Below are 17,417 nucleotides of genomic sequence, written 5' to 3'. Positions count from 1 at the left end.
GTAAGGACAGTATACGCTTCTCGTATTTGAAAGCCGGACAAAACTACGGCACCCGCCTTCTCTTTCACCTGGCCAACATGGCCGTTATTGTTAGGTTCATATTTTGATGCATTTTATACATAATTTTGTAAAGAATAAGTTAAAGATGTCGTTTAAAATAAAATTTCAAAATCTATGATGTCTCAACACATTTTCGTTATTTAGGCACGGCTCTGTTTGACAGGAATCTGATCCCTAAGGTCTACAACAAACTTCTCCATTTCCATATGGACCGCCAGGGATTCGTAGAAGCTACGAGAGGGTCTACAAGAAGAAATTTTATTTCAGGCGTCCAAAATATGGACTCGGGGTTCATGATAAATATTATTAATAAAATAACTTAATAATAATAATAATAATGATGAAATAAAGCAGTACCATAGAAAAGCCCAGAAATTTGCAGTTAGAAGCTACTCTTATTTACTTTATAACTGTTCAGTCAGAGGTAGTCCTTTCATTCTGTAGTGTAATCGATATGGTTATAGTTCAATTTATTAGTTATGTTATTATTAAAAGTTATTATTTTCTTGAAACGCGTTTCCATAAGTACCTCTTGCGATTAACAAAAGCGCAGCAGCAAAAGCGCCTTTGAGAAATAAAATATTAATTCTCAGTCCATTTTTTTTAATTTTCATATTTTTCAACCTTTATTTTATAATTTCCTCTTCAGGATTCAATAGTTGTTTATAAAGTGGAACATAATTAATTTAAAAAATACTGTGTTATTGTTAAGTACAGTATATTCTTTAATTTATGATATTTAATGTTATTTGTTAAATACAACATGTTAATTTGTTGTTAAATAGGATATAGTATTTATTATTAAATACAATAAATGTTACCTTCAGTGTATCAAAAGTGCTTGTTTTTCAATTTTTTAAAATTTTAATACCTTTGATTTCGTGATGTTCGGATACAACATATTTGTTAATTCACAAATGAAATTAATTTCCTAATATGACGCGCATTTCTGTGAAACCATGTCAATTCTGATAAGTATCCTCCTTCCATCAGTGAAGGTAATGAAAGTAAAAAGTGATCTGGCGAATGCCTTGTTTTAATTTTTTCTTGGTGGATGTTCGTTGTAGTTTAGATGGTTTCTTTTATCATGCCAAAGCACGCTAGGGCTATACGTCTAAAGGAAGAAATGCCTTCGTGAAGAAATTTCTAAGGGAAACTGGCTCGTGTACACATAACACATGTTGAAAACCACGAACTATCCATGCAACCAGACCGTTTGCCTGTTATCGGACCCAGGTGGAACTACCAGTGTTCAGTGTCTTTATTTCTCGGCCTGCTTTCGGGCTCTCTTGAAGTGTAGAATATTTAGTTCTACAGTGTTAAATTGAAAATTATTTAGTCTTTGAATTACGGGATATTCGTTCAATCTTATTTAAAGCAAAATTAATCATAATGGTTTGGCATCAATCTTATCATTAAATCACTAGTCTCCGTGTCTAAAAATTATCTGCATTAACAAAATTAATCATTTACGAAATGTTTAATGAAATTCAAAAGACATTATAAGTTTGTGGATTTGAGATTTGTTTTACATCTTGAGTTTATGGTAAGATCATTCTTTAGCTTCTTGAGAATTTGATTTAGTTTTTAGTTAATTACAACCGACGTTCCTTTTAAGCTGCTCGTATGCTCAATCGATCTCTGATTTTTACTATATTGCTCAAGGAGTTTTACTTCCCTTTTATCAAGACCTTTTATAATGATCCAAATAAAGTAAATGTCTTTACCTCGCAGAAACTAGTTTTAAAACATTTCTAACATTCATATCCCTGCTAGTACAGTTATGAAAAAAATTAGAGGATACATTTGTTAAAACTTCCAGACCTTTGTTCAATTTTCAGCTTATGTGCACTCTGCATTTTTTGAAAGTACGTATTTCTGGACTATTGAAAGTGATATTCTCTATTTCTGCATCTTAAAATCATTTTGTTATCTCTGATATCGTAAGTGCTGAAGTGAATATCCCCTTATACGATAAATAATAATTTCATATTGTTTTCTTATCATCAAATATCATTATACAGTTTTTAATGTAAATTTGGAGATTTTATGCAATAGTTCTACATTTTCATTGAGTATTCGCTAATGTTACGCTGATTTTCAAATGATTCATAGTAGTAATGCTGTAGAGCATTGTTATTTTAGTCGGACTCCGTCGTATAGTTATTAAGTTATCGGAGTGGAAAACGGGAAAAATCCAGTTATCGGAGTTCGAATCAGAGATCTTTCGACTGCTAACCTGTCGTACTACCAATTAAACCACAAGATATCGCTCAGGGGAAAGCGATAGTTTCAGAATGTCTTATAGTGAATATTCTAACAACACTTCCTATGATATTTCCTCACCGTATTTTCTTATAAAATGAACTAAGCTCTAGTTTCCTTCCAACGAGCAAAATGTTATAGAAAAGGAGGTGTAAATAATATATAACAGTGCATTGCATATTTTCCTATTTGAGGTGAACAACTTAAAATTGTATCTGGCGATCAAAGAAATGTCGACGGGACACAACTTAGCATCGAATAAGATATGAGATGCAGAACACATGATTTTAAAACTCAGAAGTTAATTGGAGAGAATGCTATAAGTATCTGCACTATTTTGGACAACAATACGCATTAAATACTTGTTACAAGTGACTAAATTTTATTTTTTCTTGTACATATTTAAACAAATTATGCTTTTCAAAAACTGAAATATTTTTATTTCCATAAAACAAAAAGAACACTCTTATTTCAACGAAACTCTTTAATCGACGTTCACAACCCATTTCTATTTCAAGTAAAATAAAACAACGAAATTAAAATATTATTTACGTAGGCCGAAAAACCTCAACACATAATCTTGTTTTACTTCTATAAAGAGAGATTAGGCATATCATCACCGCAAAGTGTAGCGTGATTGGAAAGAAAAAAAAAAAAAAAAAAAAAAGGAAAAAAAACTTGCTATGCCCAGTAATAATTCGAGAAGCAAATAAAGGACAGGCCTATATATGTATATATGGAAAGAGAAAAAGAGAGAGAGCTCATTGCTGTTTTTCTATTAAAATTCCTATATTTCTTTTAATTATTCTTCGTATTATGAAAGCACGTTATAAATATTATAAATATAAACATATCATGCAATTTTTATTTGCACTAAGTACTTTAACAATCTCCAGGAATTAAACATTAAAAAAAATTCAAGTAAATTTTAAAACAGTTAATTCACATAAATTTTAAGCTTATTACTTTGTAGAGTCTATGTCTTTTTGAGAGCATTCACAGTAGACCCTACGTAGAAGACTGCGTAGTGAATTCTCACTATATCTTGAAGAACAAACACTGCAGAAGAAAGTTTTAAATAACCTTTTTATTTGGACTAAGTTTAACAAGATGCACTCACTGGTGCTCACAATTCATCATCTCTCGTGACTAAATAAAATTGAACTTAAAATAAAAATGTAAAATCACATTAAATTGAGATGGCTAAACGACTGGCTGCTTATTTATCTAAATCGCTAAATCGGCTGCACAGCAAAGCCGAGCCTAGAATATCAATATAATCTGTAGAGAATGGCAGACACCAACTAGAGAGCTATCTCAATCAACGCAACATAAACGCGGAACTAACTCCGCTACTAACTTTTGAAACGCAGCTTAAATACTGCTTCTGAACACACTTAGATTTAGCATACTACGTCATTAAAAATTCACATTCTGGCAGGAAACTGAAACCAGGAGGGAAAGGAAAGTCAACTAAAAATAATTGGTTGAAATATAATACGGCTTTTACAACTTCATCTTGCAACATTCACTTAATTTTTGTTATTTCAGCGAATAAGGAATCTCGTATTCCTGCTTACACACCTACTACACAGGCAGTGGCGTAGCCAGAGCTTTTGACGCTGGGGGAAAGTTCGGGGGCGATCTCCATGTTTAAGGGAATGGGACTATTCGCCGTCGGGCCGCTTCGCCGTCAAGACATATTTTTCTTTACACGACTGAATTTTATCTTGCCGCATATATTAAGTTGATTTAAATTAATAACTCTAATTAGTTTTGTAATGTTCCAACCTAGAATTTGCAATTAAATGTGTAGAACCTTGAGAACTGGTAAGCGAATAATCGCTTTAGTACAGTAGATAGACACGTAAACTTGAGAAGGGTTAATTACCTTTTATTGCTCAAAATAAAGTTCACAGATGGCCCTTTCTCAGGACGTACATAAAAGCCTCCACTTGGGCTTGAACTCAAGAATACTAAGAAATAAAACTTAACTAATGCTTAACTAAAAAAGATATAGCCGAGGCTATCAAAATTCTACAGGAGTTGACCCCTTAAACGCTAAGTAGCAAAGCTATCAAGGGCCTGAATTACGGCCGAGCTAGAGAGAGTCTAGCCAGAAGGCTAACGCGAGCTAGTCAGAATATCTGGCTCTCTAACGAAGTCAATGGAAGTACTGCTCTTTCTTCATTTGCATTTAAGCGCGATTCTGAAAACACATTCTGGTACGAAATTGTAAGCTGAAATTAGGAGAGATTGAAAAGTGGCTTTATCTAAAAATAACTGCTAACAACTTAGGATGAACCTTACAGTTTAATAATTTAATTTAGTTTTTAAAAAAATTATATAAAATGTTTTTGTGTACAGAGAGAAAGGTTCTGACAAGCTTCCAAAATAATTCCTTTTTTCCTTCAGATTTCATAAAAATGTGAATTTCCTGCTTCTGTGAGTGATTTCTCTAAACTAGCCGATTAAAATTTCAATAAATTTTGACGAATCATGTAAATATTGTTACTCGCATAATTTTAAAATCGATAGTAGTACTTCTGTTATATAAGAAGTTTAGCCCGAGTTCTCGTTTATACTGACATAATTTTCCTACTAACTATGCGTAATTTCCTTATATCTCATACTTGTAAATAACTATATATATTAAAAGCAACCTTTATTAAATATGCAAAAGGTAAACAGAATTATTAAACTAAACGAAATAGATTTAATACGAGTGTAATACGGCAAGATAAAATACAGTCATGTAAAGAAATATATGTCTTGATGGCGAAACGTCCCGACGTCGAAACAACCACAGTGAAATAACGAAGGCGAAAAGTTCTGGACTTCATGTTTATTACCCAAGGTGGTTCCTAAATTAGCCGCCCCTCTGCATACTAAAAACTAAACCTAAGCAACTAAAAAAGACAAAATGGGGAAATATATTAAAACTCTTTATTTTTCAAATAAAACTACAGTTCCAACATTTTAAAATTGTAATATTATTTTGCTTGTTTTTTCTTTTCGCAAAATCATTCATGGCACTGTAGAGGTCTACTTCATTTCTCCAGCTTGCTGTTGTGCAGGCAGGATAGAAAGAGACCTTAATTGCAAAATATGCAATTGTAAGTTTTAAATACATTTTTATTTAGAAAACTCTTTTCGCAGCCAACAATATATACAGAAATTCTAAGGAAAGTTTCCTGTAGTATCACAGTATTTGGAACTTTGATCTTGGGTTTGCATTTTAGAGAAATCTGAAAAAGTTCAAGAGGACAACTTTTCAAAGTCGCTGATTTATTTCCTCTAGTAATAACAAAAATAAAACTCTGAAATATTTCTCTCGTAATGAGAAATTCTTCCTTATTGATATCACTGTAATCATAATTTACTGGATATTCATTCATTCAAAAGTTGGATGAAGGTCTAACAAGAATATGTAGCAATTGAAATACCACAGTAATTTGTTTTCGTAGGTTATTTGTGTAAGAACCACTCTTTCCCGTATGGCAATTTAGAACTTCTTAATTTTTCACTTGCCTCTATGATTCATATGTCTAACCCTTATAAAATAACGTTTCACAAAAAAATACTGCTCCCAAAAATGTGCCGCTCGAGGCGGATCGTCTCCTCCAGCTACGCCACTGCACAAAAATTGCTGCTATGGACCACAAAGTTGAGTTTTGATTAGTGTTTCTTCAAATAATGGAATGATGAATTAAATTTATATTATTAATTGCATATTACTTTTGCTTTACTTTTTATCTTTATTACTAAAACCTGAGATTTTACTGCCTTGCCGGTTTGTTATGTTGTTATGTTGTGAAAATCCGTATTAATGCATAAGCTTTGCAGTTTTAGTGCTTAAATATTCATGACCTCCTTTAAAGAGTTTTATAATATGCAACACAAATGTAAGGAATAGTAATTCGCAATGTCATACATACATATGTGAAAATTAATAGTTGGTTGCATATGGCTTCTAATACATTTTAATAATTTGAAATTAGAGCGGTTTCTTCCTGATATGAAGTTATGGTATTCAACATTTATTACAGATTAAGTTTTCTGGGAGGAAATATTAGAAATCAAAATAAAATTTTACATTATTAGTAATTTTTCAGATAATGCTGTTTTATTTTCAGGGGACTGGGACATATACGTCCCACACGTTCACTACTTAAAATGTGTCTCAAGAAATATCAGCAAATTATGAAGACTTAAAATTTTCTCTTGAATATGGAGTAGAAAGTGTAAGACCCTGTTGATTTGTTTTTCTGCTCCCTTCTATTAAAAAAGCTGTCTATATACCAGTACAATACTGTACCAGCACAACTCCACCACAACTATCATTACTAAATAACTTTAGATTTATTATTTCGTAACTGCTGTAGTATTGTTCACAGTTAAACATTGCTTACTTCGGAAAATAAGAGTAAACATTTTGTTTGCATTTCTTTCACTTGCTTCAAAGAATGAAAATTCTCCAGTATCATAAAGTAAAGAATTATAATGAATTATTGGAGAAGCAACAAGAATCAACACAATAATCACAAAATTACAGGACCTGTTTCAAAGGTTTGGATATAGAACCTTTTTCTTCAGCTGCAGAAGTCCAAATGACGAAACAAAGCCAGTGATAAGCTAAAATAAGATACGATAAGAATGAGAGGAAGGACATGAAGCTACTATCGCAAGATACGGCATCATAAAATACAGTCATATAAAGAAATTGATTGAATATTGATGAAAAATGAAAACAAATATGAAAAAACTGCCTTAACAATTGAGGGCGGAGACCGATTGTAAAGGTCTAGAAAATTTAATTCGCCTGCTGAAGATGTTTTTTGGAATAATTTTCGCTGCAGAAAAATGGGAAATATGATTTTCTGACCAACAATGTTAGGCACCACCGTATTTACATGTTTCTTTCCCCCAACATATGCCTCATGTTCTTTAGCGCGAAATTTAAAAGTTCTGTTAGTTTGAACAATGCAAGTCAAACCACATTGGCAAAGAATCCTGTATATACGACAGGAGTTCATATCAGGAACGGGGTCCTTAAGTATGGAACTGCGATGTTTATTGACAGAAGAGAAAATGACCCGAAGCTGGAATTTCTGTAAAATATGTGCAATTTTATAGCTAATCGATAGCAAGAAAGGAATGACAACAGAATTCTTATGAACTTTTAAAACCAGAAGGGGACTTTTTCATGTGATGAGACGGGAAGTTTTTAATCGTTTGGTGAAAAATGTTAAGTCAAAAACCTCTGCCCATAGTAATGCTTTAAAGTGATTTAGCTCTTGGTAACAGCCAGTTTGGGTGAGCCAACCTGAAATGCATGGAAAATGAAGGTAACATGTGTTTAGCCGAATGACATGATTTGAAAAGTGGTGAAAGGCAAACAAATGAACAGGTAAACAGTGGTATTGAAGTTGGATATGTTGTATATGACTAAAATATCGAGAAACGGAAGAAGATTGGATGTCTGAAGTTCAAAAGTGAAATGAATGGAAGGATTAATGGAATTCATTATTGAAACAAGTTCATTTAAATCGTCTTTATTACCGTCAAAAAAAGTCGGAGAACCTAACAGGGAAGTTTAAAAATTCAAATAATTTTGATTCATAATAATGCATATAGAACTTTAGAGTACTAAGAGACTAAGGAAACTAAGAGGGCTTTCCTCGCCAATGCCTCAGTTTGCTTTTAAAACTTGTAAGGTACAATTTAATTTTATAATAGTTATTTTAATTTGATTTTACTTTCCTATCGTTCCTTGTTTCAGCTTGCAACTCCCTACCAGAATGAGTTATTAGAATCACGTTAAATGTAAATGAGAAGGAGAACAGTATTCAAGTCGAGTTCAACTGACTTCGCCGGAGAAAGTTAGGATTCCTGAATAGCGCGCATTTGCTTTTGGGCTACGTCTCTCTAAGCTGTTACCACACTTGGGCGTATTACGTGCCTTTTGATAATTAGCTGCCTAATTTAATATTACGTGCCAACTAGTTTTGAATTTTGTTAGTTTCGGCTAAATATCTTTAGTTATTCGTTAGTTAGATCTTATTTTATAGATTTTGAGTTTAAGCTCAAGTGGAGGCTTTGCTGTACGCCCTGAGAAAGGGGCTGTCTGTTAAATCTTATTTTAGTTGAAATAAAGGGTACTTAACCCTTCTTGAGTTTACGTTTCTGTTCTTGGACTTAAGCGATTATTCGCTTAGCAGTTCATTAGGTTCGTCAACACTTAGTTTAAGAGAATAAAAGTGAGGAACTCTATTACCCCTTAGTTTGGAAAACAAAACGTGTTTGTTTCAGACAAAGTTTAGTAAGGAAAATTAACTCATCAATTTCGATACAGAAGAAATAAAATCCTCAAAGTCTCGTTTCTGGGCATTTAAGTGCCTGAATAATTTTACATTGAAAGGAACCATGAAGAAATTTGTAGGCGAAATGTTTTTTCCTTTTTTTATAAACGCTGCTGAAAATTTTTATGGTTTAAGCGTTGGAAATCTAACAACAACTAACAAAATCGGAAATCTATAAATTAAATATTGAATTAACGATCATAAGACAGAGCCTAAATTTGATACAACAGGGCGGAATGGAATACCATTTTTATAAATTTTGGGTAGGGCATATAATCTCGCACAATTGGCAACAGATGCGATAAGCGATTATTTTAAGTGGGTTAGGAGGATCTGTGAACATTTAATCGCAGTTTTCATTTTTGAGAGGTTCGAGGATTTTAAGGATCAGGTTATATGGACCTTCTTTTAGGAGTTTAGTGACACCACTGGTGTAAGTGTTTTTGTCCATGATAACTATCTGGCCATCGGGCCATCTTTATCAGGCTTTGAAATGATAATGTCTGGCTTAGAATGAATTTCACGCAATGAAGCATTTTTCCTTGCGTTTATATTAGGTTTCAAATGTTTAAAATTTCACATTATGGGCAATAAGATGCCTAATCATCCTTTCTGTGTATTTGAAAATTTACTAAGTTTGAAAGTTTTTCGATAGGAGCTACAATTTTTGGAATCGGAGGTTTTGAGGTTTGTGAAAAATTAAAGTTGTATTTCAGAATTCTCTCTTGTTCCTGTGAAAAACTAGCATTAGAACTTATTGCCTTGGTGTTTACAATGGGAAGATTTATTGAAAAAGTATTTTGAAGATCCAGATTTCTGTCTGAAGCAAACACATTTTGTTTTCCAAAATAAGCATTATAAGCAAATTGAAGGATTAGGAATCGGATACTGTCTTAGTCCTCTCCTTGTTGATAACTATATGCATTCTTGTTAATCGAAATTATGAAATTTTAATTATTGCCTGTGTGGTTCCGTTATGTTGATGATACCTTTATCTCCTGTTTGACGGCAATACAGATGACTGAAATACAGTTCTTAAAATAATAAATTTCATTGATCCTACCATTCATTTCACTTTTGAAGTTGAGGCCTTCAATCCTCTTCCGTTTCTCGATATCTTGGTGATAACCAATATATCCAACTTCAATACTGCTGTTTACCTGTTCATCAGTTTGCCTTCCACAACATTTCAAATCATGCCATTTGACTAAATACAAGTTACCTTCATTTGTTTCCTTCGTTTACCATACACTTCAGGTTGCTCCTTCAAATCAGCTCTTGAGTAAGAGTTGAATCACTTAAAAGCAGTTGCTACTGAAGGAGGCTTTTCATCGAGCAAAATTCACCGAGCGGTTAAAAAATTCTCATCTCAACCCATCAAAAGGCATCCTCTCATTTTAGAACTTCGTAATATTTTTGATGCCATTCCTTTCTTTCCTTAATTAGCTACAACGCAGCACAAATTTTACATAAAATCAACTTTCGTGTAATTTTGTCGTCTATCAATAAAATTTGCAGTTTAATACTTAAGGACCTCATTCTAGATATGACCTCTCGGAATATATACAGGATTCCTTGCCAATGTGCTTTAACTTAACAGAGCCTTCAAATTTCGCGCTAAGGAATATGAGGGATATATTAGGGGGAAAGGAACATGTAAATCCCCTGTTTCCTGACATTGTTCGTCAGAAAATCACATTTTCTATTTTTCAGCAGCCAAAATTATTCAAAAAACATCCTCAGTTTGCGAATTAGATTTTCTAGACACGTTTCACTTTCATAAAAATCTTTCAGTTTTAATTAGCGATTCCGATTCCTATCGGTTTTTACCCTCAGCTTTTAAATGAATTACTGTTTTATTTTTCACCTATAGAGAGCGCCAGTAACTTGATTTCCTTCCTCTCATCGTAATCTTATCTTATCACTGGGTCCTCTTTCATCATTTGTGAGTCTGCAACTGAAAAAGAAAGTTCTTTATTTAAACCTTCGAAACAAGCCCTGCAATTTTATGAATTTTGTCTGGTTCTTGTTGCCTTAACTCCTCCAATAATCGTTATTCTGCATATTATTTTATTTCAAATTCAATTAAGATGAAAACTCGAATTCAGATAAGATGAAATCTTTTTTATCATATAAAAAAACATGTCAAAACTGCTTTCTTATTTTAAAGTTATATTTGGGAACCTGTGGTGTGCGTGAGGACTGGATTTATACTGTTTATTACAGAGGACTGAAACATATAAGTTTATGCATAATTTTCTTCGAACTCGATTCTGCAAGATTCTCAGGAATAATGAATTAAATATTACAGCATTCAGGAGAAAACAACTATTATCAAGTAAAACATGTAAAGATTTTGTTTCCGTCTCAATAGAAATCGGAATAATGGAATTAATACAAGAGCATTCTGAACTAACGCAACTGACAACTGTATCTCAGATTAATTATTAACAGAACATTTTGGTTTACATAACTTCATGCATGATTCAACTACGACGCATGCATTTAAAGTTAGGCAAAAGACCGGTTATAGACTTTTATGCTGCTTATGATAAAAATCCTGAAAACCTCATATAACTAGGCGTTTCATCACCAAGAATAGAACTTGAACGGAAACTACCATAGTATCGTGGCTTTAGTCGTTAAACCATTGGTTGACATTTTATGAGAGAAATCCCAATCCCATCTACACATATCATTTCTTCAAGATAAATGCTAACTTGAGCTTGTAATATAATAAGTTTTATAGGTTAACATAAGTTTAAAAGTAGTTTACAAAAAAAATATTAGTTTATGTTGGCAAAAAAGAAGAGAATCAAATTCTTTCGCAGCGCGTAGAAAATTTCTTTTAAATGAATTCCATTCTAAAATAAAAATTTTTGAGAATTTTAAGTCTGAATTGTTTCACTACCTTTGTTATTTTGTATTGAAATATAGATATTACTTACAAGTTGTGATACTCTATTTTAGTGGAATGTTAAAACTACGATATTGACTAAGAATTCCAATGCAAATTTTCTATGAATTTTTTTCCTCGAATTCCAGCTACATTGAAAATTTCTTTCTGAGAGCATGCTAAATTTAATTTATGCGCTTGAATTATGGTAACATGAACGAGAATTACGGCACTTACAGCAATCTTTAATTTCAAGCCCATTTTTGAACAGAAATCTGTCTTTCAAGACAAGAAAACACTCACAGCAATTATTCATCTCTTATCACACAACCATTCATCGCTTAACAACCCTAAAGTTATGCATCAGAATATACAAGCAAATACTTCCTTTCTTTCAATACACTCAAACTATGAACTGAAGTCTGTCCTTATTGCAAATTAACCATCAATATGAAATACTAAATTTTCATTTAATAAACTTATACTGTGAGATCTCTTTACCAATATAAAGAAAAAACGACTTTGATTTAGTGGCTATTTTAAAAATTTGTTAAAGTTAGTGGCTATTTTAAAAATGTGTGATTTGAAGACAGATGCTTGAAAGAATTTTTAAAGTTTCAAAAAATTACACTTATTAGTCCAAAGGGGCAATTTTCCTTGAAGGACTATTAATTTCGTTTTGGCATTTTGTGTTGAAAACTTTAAAAGGCTGTATCACTTTTCAAACTGTTGCCACCAAATACTATCGCCCTGTATTATATTTGAAGAAATTGAATAATGAAGAATCTGCATAAATGTATGTATGTTTCTCGCATTGTGATAAAACAGCGGTACCTAGAGCCATCAAATTTTGAATGACGTAATTCTACTGCGAATATGGGCATCTGGAAGCCCAAATTTGAAATTTGAAATTTGCTTTATTATCGATTTTATATTTTGTAAAACTTTAACGAATTTTGGATTAACAAACTCAAGGTTATCAAAGCGAGCGATGACAACGTTGTGCAGAAAAAACATTTTCATCTCCAGCGCGTGAGACTGTGTATCGGAAATTCTTAAGATATGCTCAATTTAAAATTATTTTGCGATATTGTTCTTGGACTAAATTTTATGGTTTAAGAGCAAAGAACATGATATTTAATAAATAAAGAGAGCACAGAAAACGTTTAAAAAACGCCCCTTTGGACATAATTTAAAATCTGAAACCTTTCAGATTTTTTTTTTTTTTTCATTTGGAGAAGGTAGATGAAGAAAGAGAAATATTTCAATAATTTGAGTAAAAAATATACATTGTTTGTTATCCTTAACAGTATAACTGAAATCAAAAGAAGTTCTAATGCAACAAAAAATAATTAACCAGAGCTTATGTAAAATAGGATTCTCCTTTCACTTCGTTAACATTATTTTAACTGGCGAGTGATCAAACTAAATTTTTAATTTTAAATTTTCAAGATAAAGAGGAGGAAATGAAGAGTTTTGGGACCCCTAAGAATAATGAAGTGATTGTATTTCTTGTGACCTTTAGTGCCGTAGATTTTTTTTTAAAGTTTTTTTTCTCTCTCTGGTCTCATAATATTCATGCCTTTTTTGGTCTTAGTTCTCATTTCATATTTTTATAATTAAGAACAAACCCGTTGAACTTTACATGAAATTCTTACTAATCAGTCTAAATTGCGCAAAAATTAATATATTCTCCCCGATTTATACCAATGTTCTGTAAAAATGATCTTTTTAAATTATAATTTTTATGCATTAGAATTTTTTAAAACTTCTTATATTTTTTATATAATTCGGCGACGCGGGAGGTGCCTGGGATGTCAAAGTGATCCTCTGGCTAAATCCGGCTTTGTTGAAATAGTTTGTTATGCGACTTCTTCACAGCTTGAATTATTCAAATCATGGCTTTCAGTGCTAAGACAGATTTCGTAAGACTTCTTAAAGGGGGGGAGCATCACTGACGAAACATATTTAAGTGCAAGCATTACAGATGCCTTTTTCCTTTCCCTTAACACCTGTGACAGAAAGGAGAATATCGCTTGGGCTGCATGCGGTGGTGTTACAACTGCAGAGAAGGAAATAATTGGTGTTTCTCCTGAATTCTGAATAATTTATTGTTTTTTATAATTACAATAGTTGAGATATTTCTATCTGAGAATTTGCTGTTGCAATGTAATTTACATTTAGTTTAGGTTTGGCTTGTTTTTATTTCTGTAGTTCTTTCAAAATTAAATATGACAACGTATTAAACCTCAAAGAGCGTAAGGTATTTTCTCCCTTCTTACGCTTGTGTCTTCATGGCCGTGACTGAAAGCGCGTCTAATTAACAACTGGGAAGTCCGAAGTTTAAATCCTAGCATGGCCATTGCACATCTTTTATGTTATTTGCTCCGAAATCAGTATTACCTAATAGACTCTATAAAAAGAGTATATTTTGTAGAGATGTTTCAAATATAACTGCGAATGAAGTGGAGTAGTATAAATAGAATATTTACAAAGAATATAATTCACAGGCTATTAGCATTAAACATTTTTTTAAATGTTCGTCTCCCTTCTTTAGCAACCATCCAGTGCAGTAAATATAGGAAAAAAAACAGGAAAATGTAAAATATTTTTAAAGTGCACAATGCAAGGCATTTTGCTGATTAATTTGTTATGATTGGGATCTAAAGAAATAGTGTTCTTTAAAATTTATTGTTATTAATAGAGCAAGTCTGGGGACTAAAAATGAATTTTTCGATTTAAAGGAATGGTGTCTATTTTAAGACGGGAAAATTTTTTTAACTTTTTAGAAAAGTTAGAACCTTTTTCTTTTGGAGCAGTCATGAAAATCTTTAATTAAATCAAGAAATGAAAATATTGAAAAACCTTCATAATGAAGCCGGGCTAAAAACATAACAGTTTAATTCAGAAGTCAAACAACAAAAATCAGCGTTATATTTTCAAAATTTTGCAGTTTTGTAGCTGAGGATGGTGGTTCGGTAAAACAATCGAAACTAGATCTGTGAAAATTTTGAAAATATAACGCTGATTTTTGTTGTTTGACTTCTGAATTAGTATTTATTCGGCGTGTTATTGTGTCTTAATAACAGTTAATAACAGATCTAAAGATTATGCCCGTTTCTTTACCGAAAAAAAAAACTGAAAGGTTTCGGGTTTTAAATTACGTCCAAAGAGGCGTTTTTTTAACGTTTTGTGTGTTACCTTTATTTATTAAATATCATGTCTTTTCACTTAAAACATAAAATTCAGTTCAGTAGCAATGTCGCAAAATAGTTTTAAAATGAGCATATCTTTAGAATTTCCGATACACAGTTCCGCGCCCGCTGGAGATAAAAAGGTTTTTTCCCCGCCGTAGAGTGTTGTCATTGCTCGCTTTTAAATCATTAAGCTTTTTGCTCAAAAATTCGTTAAAGTTTTACAAAATATGAAATCGATAATAAAACAAATTCCAAATTTGGTCTTCCAGATGCCCATATTCGTAGGAGGATGACGTCATTCAAAATTCGATGGCTCTATATACCGTTGTTTTATCACAATGCGAGAAATAGACATACATTTATACAGATTTTTCATTATTTATTTTCTTCAAATATCATGCAAGATTCTAACATTTGGTGGCAACAGTTTGAAAAGTGAAACGGACTTTTATAGTGATTCAGCGCAAAATCGCGAAAAAAACAATAGTCCTTCAGGGACAAAGCCCCTTTGGACTAGAAAAAAGAAAAATAAACAGCTGCAATTTAAACTCGGTGATAAGTATGTTGATTCTATTATCATCAAAAAATATATAAATTCAAAGCTTGGTCTCGGGCGCCTAGGCCAGCGCTCTTTCGTAGCTTCTGACTTTTATGAAGGTCATTCTATGTTATGTAGAAGTAAAGAGGCCACCTTTTGTTTACCCTAAGTAATTAGCTATTAGCTCCCATACACTAAGTAGAAAACCAACAGCCTTCCGGCCTCCTGGAGTCGTGATGAAACTGTGACTCCAGCTAACTCTGCAAGTACCGCCACTGCCAGCTGCATCAAAAGCACTATTACCTTTCAGAGTTAAATTAGCTCAAGTCAAATGCATTACATTACATGATATAGTACACAGTAATACATAGTTATGCAGATGCATATTTTATGGCATTATTTGTTGTAGTGGCTACAGGCGTCATTTTTCAGGACATTATATATTGCAGTAGATAGCAGACGTGATGTTCTCACGTTACAAATCATTTTTGCAAGAATGTTCTGTTTACATCATTGTTTATAAACAAAATTAAGTTAGAACTATAAAATTGTTTTCAAAGCTTACTTCATTCTGCATATTTATGCTTATTGCGTACATTTAGATATTGATGTATACTTGTGCTGATACTTTAACAACACAATTTTGACGATTATGTGCTGTTACGTATGTTTTTGCGATAATTAATTTTCAGAAATTACATTATGTATAGCAGTACATTTTTATTCACGTGCAAAGGTAGATAATGGCTATGTTGCAGTGGCTGGAAGCAACTTGTTACTAATTTATATATCATACTTACAGTCATGACTTGTCTACAACAATATTTACAATGAACAGTCAAAAGTAAAAAAGGATTTAAGAAATGATAAAAAGGACATATATAACTAAGTTTGAAAACAGAAAAAAATAGCTTCATCTGCATACTTATGCGTATATCGTTCTTTTGGATATTTCTACATACTTATGCTAATACCTTGTCAACCTATTTTTTTCCTTTCATTATCTGCAATTTTCTGTGGTTTCACAATAATTAGTATACTATAATTACATTTTATGATACATTACACTGTTAATAATTTATCAACTCAATTTTGACAACCCTTTAAATGTTTTTCACATATGAGGTTATGTTATGTTGTTTTACAGGGTCATTCTAGTCTTTATGAGAGAAAAACTCAAAATACTGCATTTATTAAGATATTAGTATTTTTACAGATGTAAAGGAAATTAGTTTTTAAATGGTGTGGAATTTTCATTACGTTTACATGCACACTGAATTAATTAGACATAGTTAGGTTTTAATTAAAAGAATGATTCCGTTTTTCGATTGGCATCTTCTTCCGTACAGTCTAAAAATGTATTGTTTTAACTAGTGTAATGGTAACTTGAAGCTTGTTTCTGTGAATCAGTAACATTAGTATGTGATTAATCTTTTCATGGCCAATTCCCGAGATACTCTCAATAACTTCTCATGGTATGCCATAACTCCGTGGAGTCTCGCATTCGACTAAAATTTTCTAAACAATCCTCTGGTGAACATTTCGAATTTTATGCTATAAAGAGTCTTATTTGGTTTCGCTTATATTTTATTTCTAAAGAGGTAGAAGGCTGTTTGGCCGGAAATAAGTTTCCTTCCTGAAGTATCCAAAGATTAATTTCATTGTATTTTTGGTAGGGGAAAAAAAGACAAATTGAGTTATGAGGAGATACGATCACTATAAGAGGTCACTGCCATTGGATGTCATTAGACGATAAGTGGAAAATGAGAGTATTTTATGGCGTACAGAAACCTTTCGCAATTCGAACTCTTTTGGAGCAAGCAGAAGTTCAAATGGTGGGGTTAACAACATTCTTCACAAACAAGAATTTTGTCAGCCCTGTATTCGAAATCTAGCTGTCCTGGTTTTGATGGCGTTATGGAAGAATTTTTTTTTTTTTTTGTTTTGAATCTAAATGATACAACTTTTTCTTATAAATCCTGGTTCACATTTCCAAACAACATTTCTCAAAATAAGGTCGAGAACTTTATGACACAGTTTCAGCGCTAGGAGATGAGAGCGTTCTGTGAATAATAATAACTGAATTTCCTCTAGAGAAA

General features: G+C 32.3%; 2 protein-coding genes across 2 annotated transcripts in view; one reads left to right on the top strand and one right to left on the bottom strand.

The window, feature by feature from the left end:
- Positions 1–17,417, bottom strand: part of LOC118186201 (photoreceptor-specific nuclear receptor-like) — a 164,485-nt gene that overhangs the window by 69,296 nt on the left and 77,772 nt on the right. The window lies entirely within an intron of this gene.
- The window catches only part of LOC118186196 (uncharacterized), a 38,896-nt gene that overhangs the window by 9,220 nt on the left and 12,259 nt on the right, over positions 1–17,417 (top strand). The gene's annotated exons all lie outside the window — the stretch shown is intronic.

This window comes from Stegodyphus dumicola, chromosome X1 (genome assembly GCF_044657685.1).
Source record: "Stegodyphus dumicola isolate Sdum_Otavi_A_Nest chromosome X1, ASM4465768v1".
In the NCBI taxonomy this organism is placed as follows: domain Eukaryota; kingdom Metazoa; phylum Arthropoda; class Arachnida; order Araneae; family Eresidae; genus Stegodyphus; species Stegodyphus dumicola.
The sequence above is the reverse complement of the archived record's forward strand: the minus strand, read 5'-3'. Positions and strand labels throughout refer to the sequence as shown.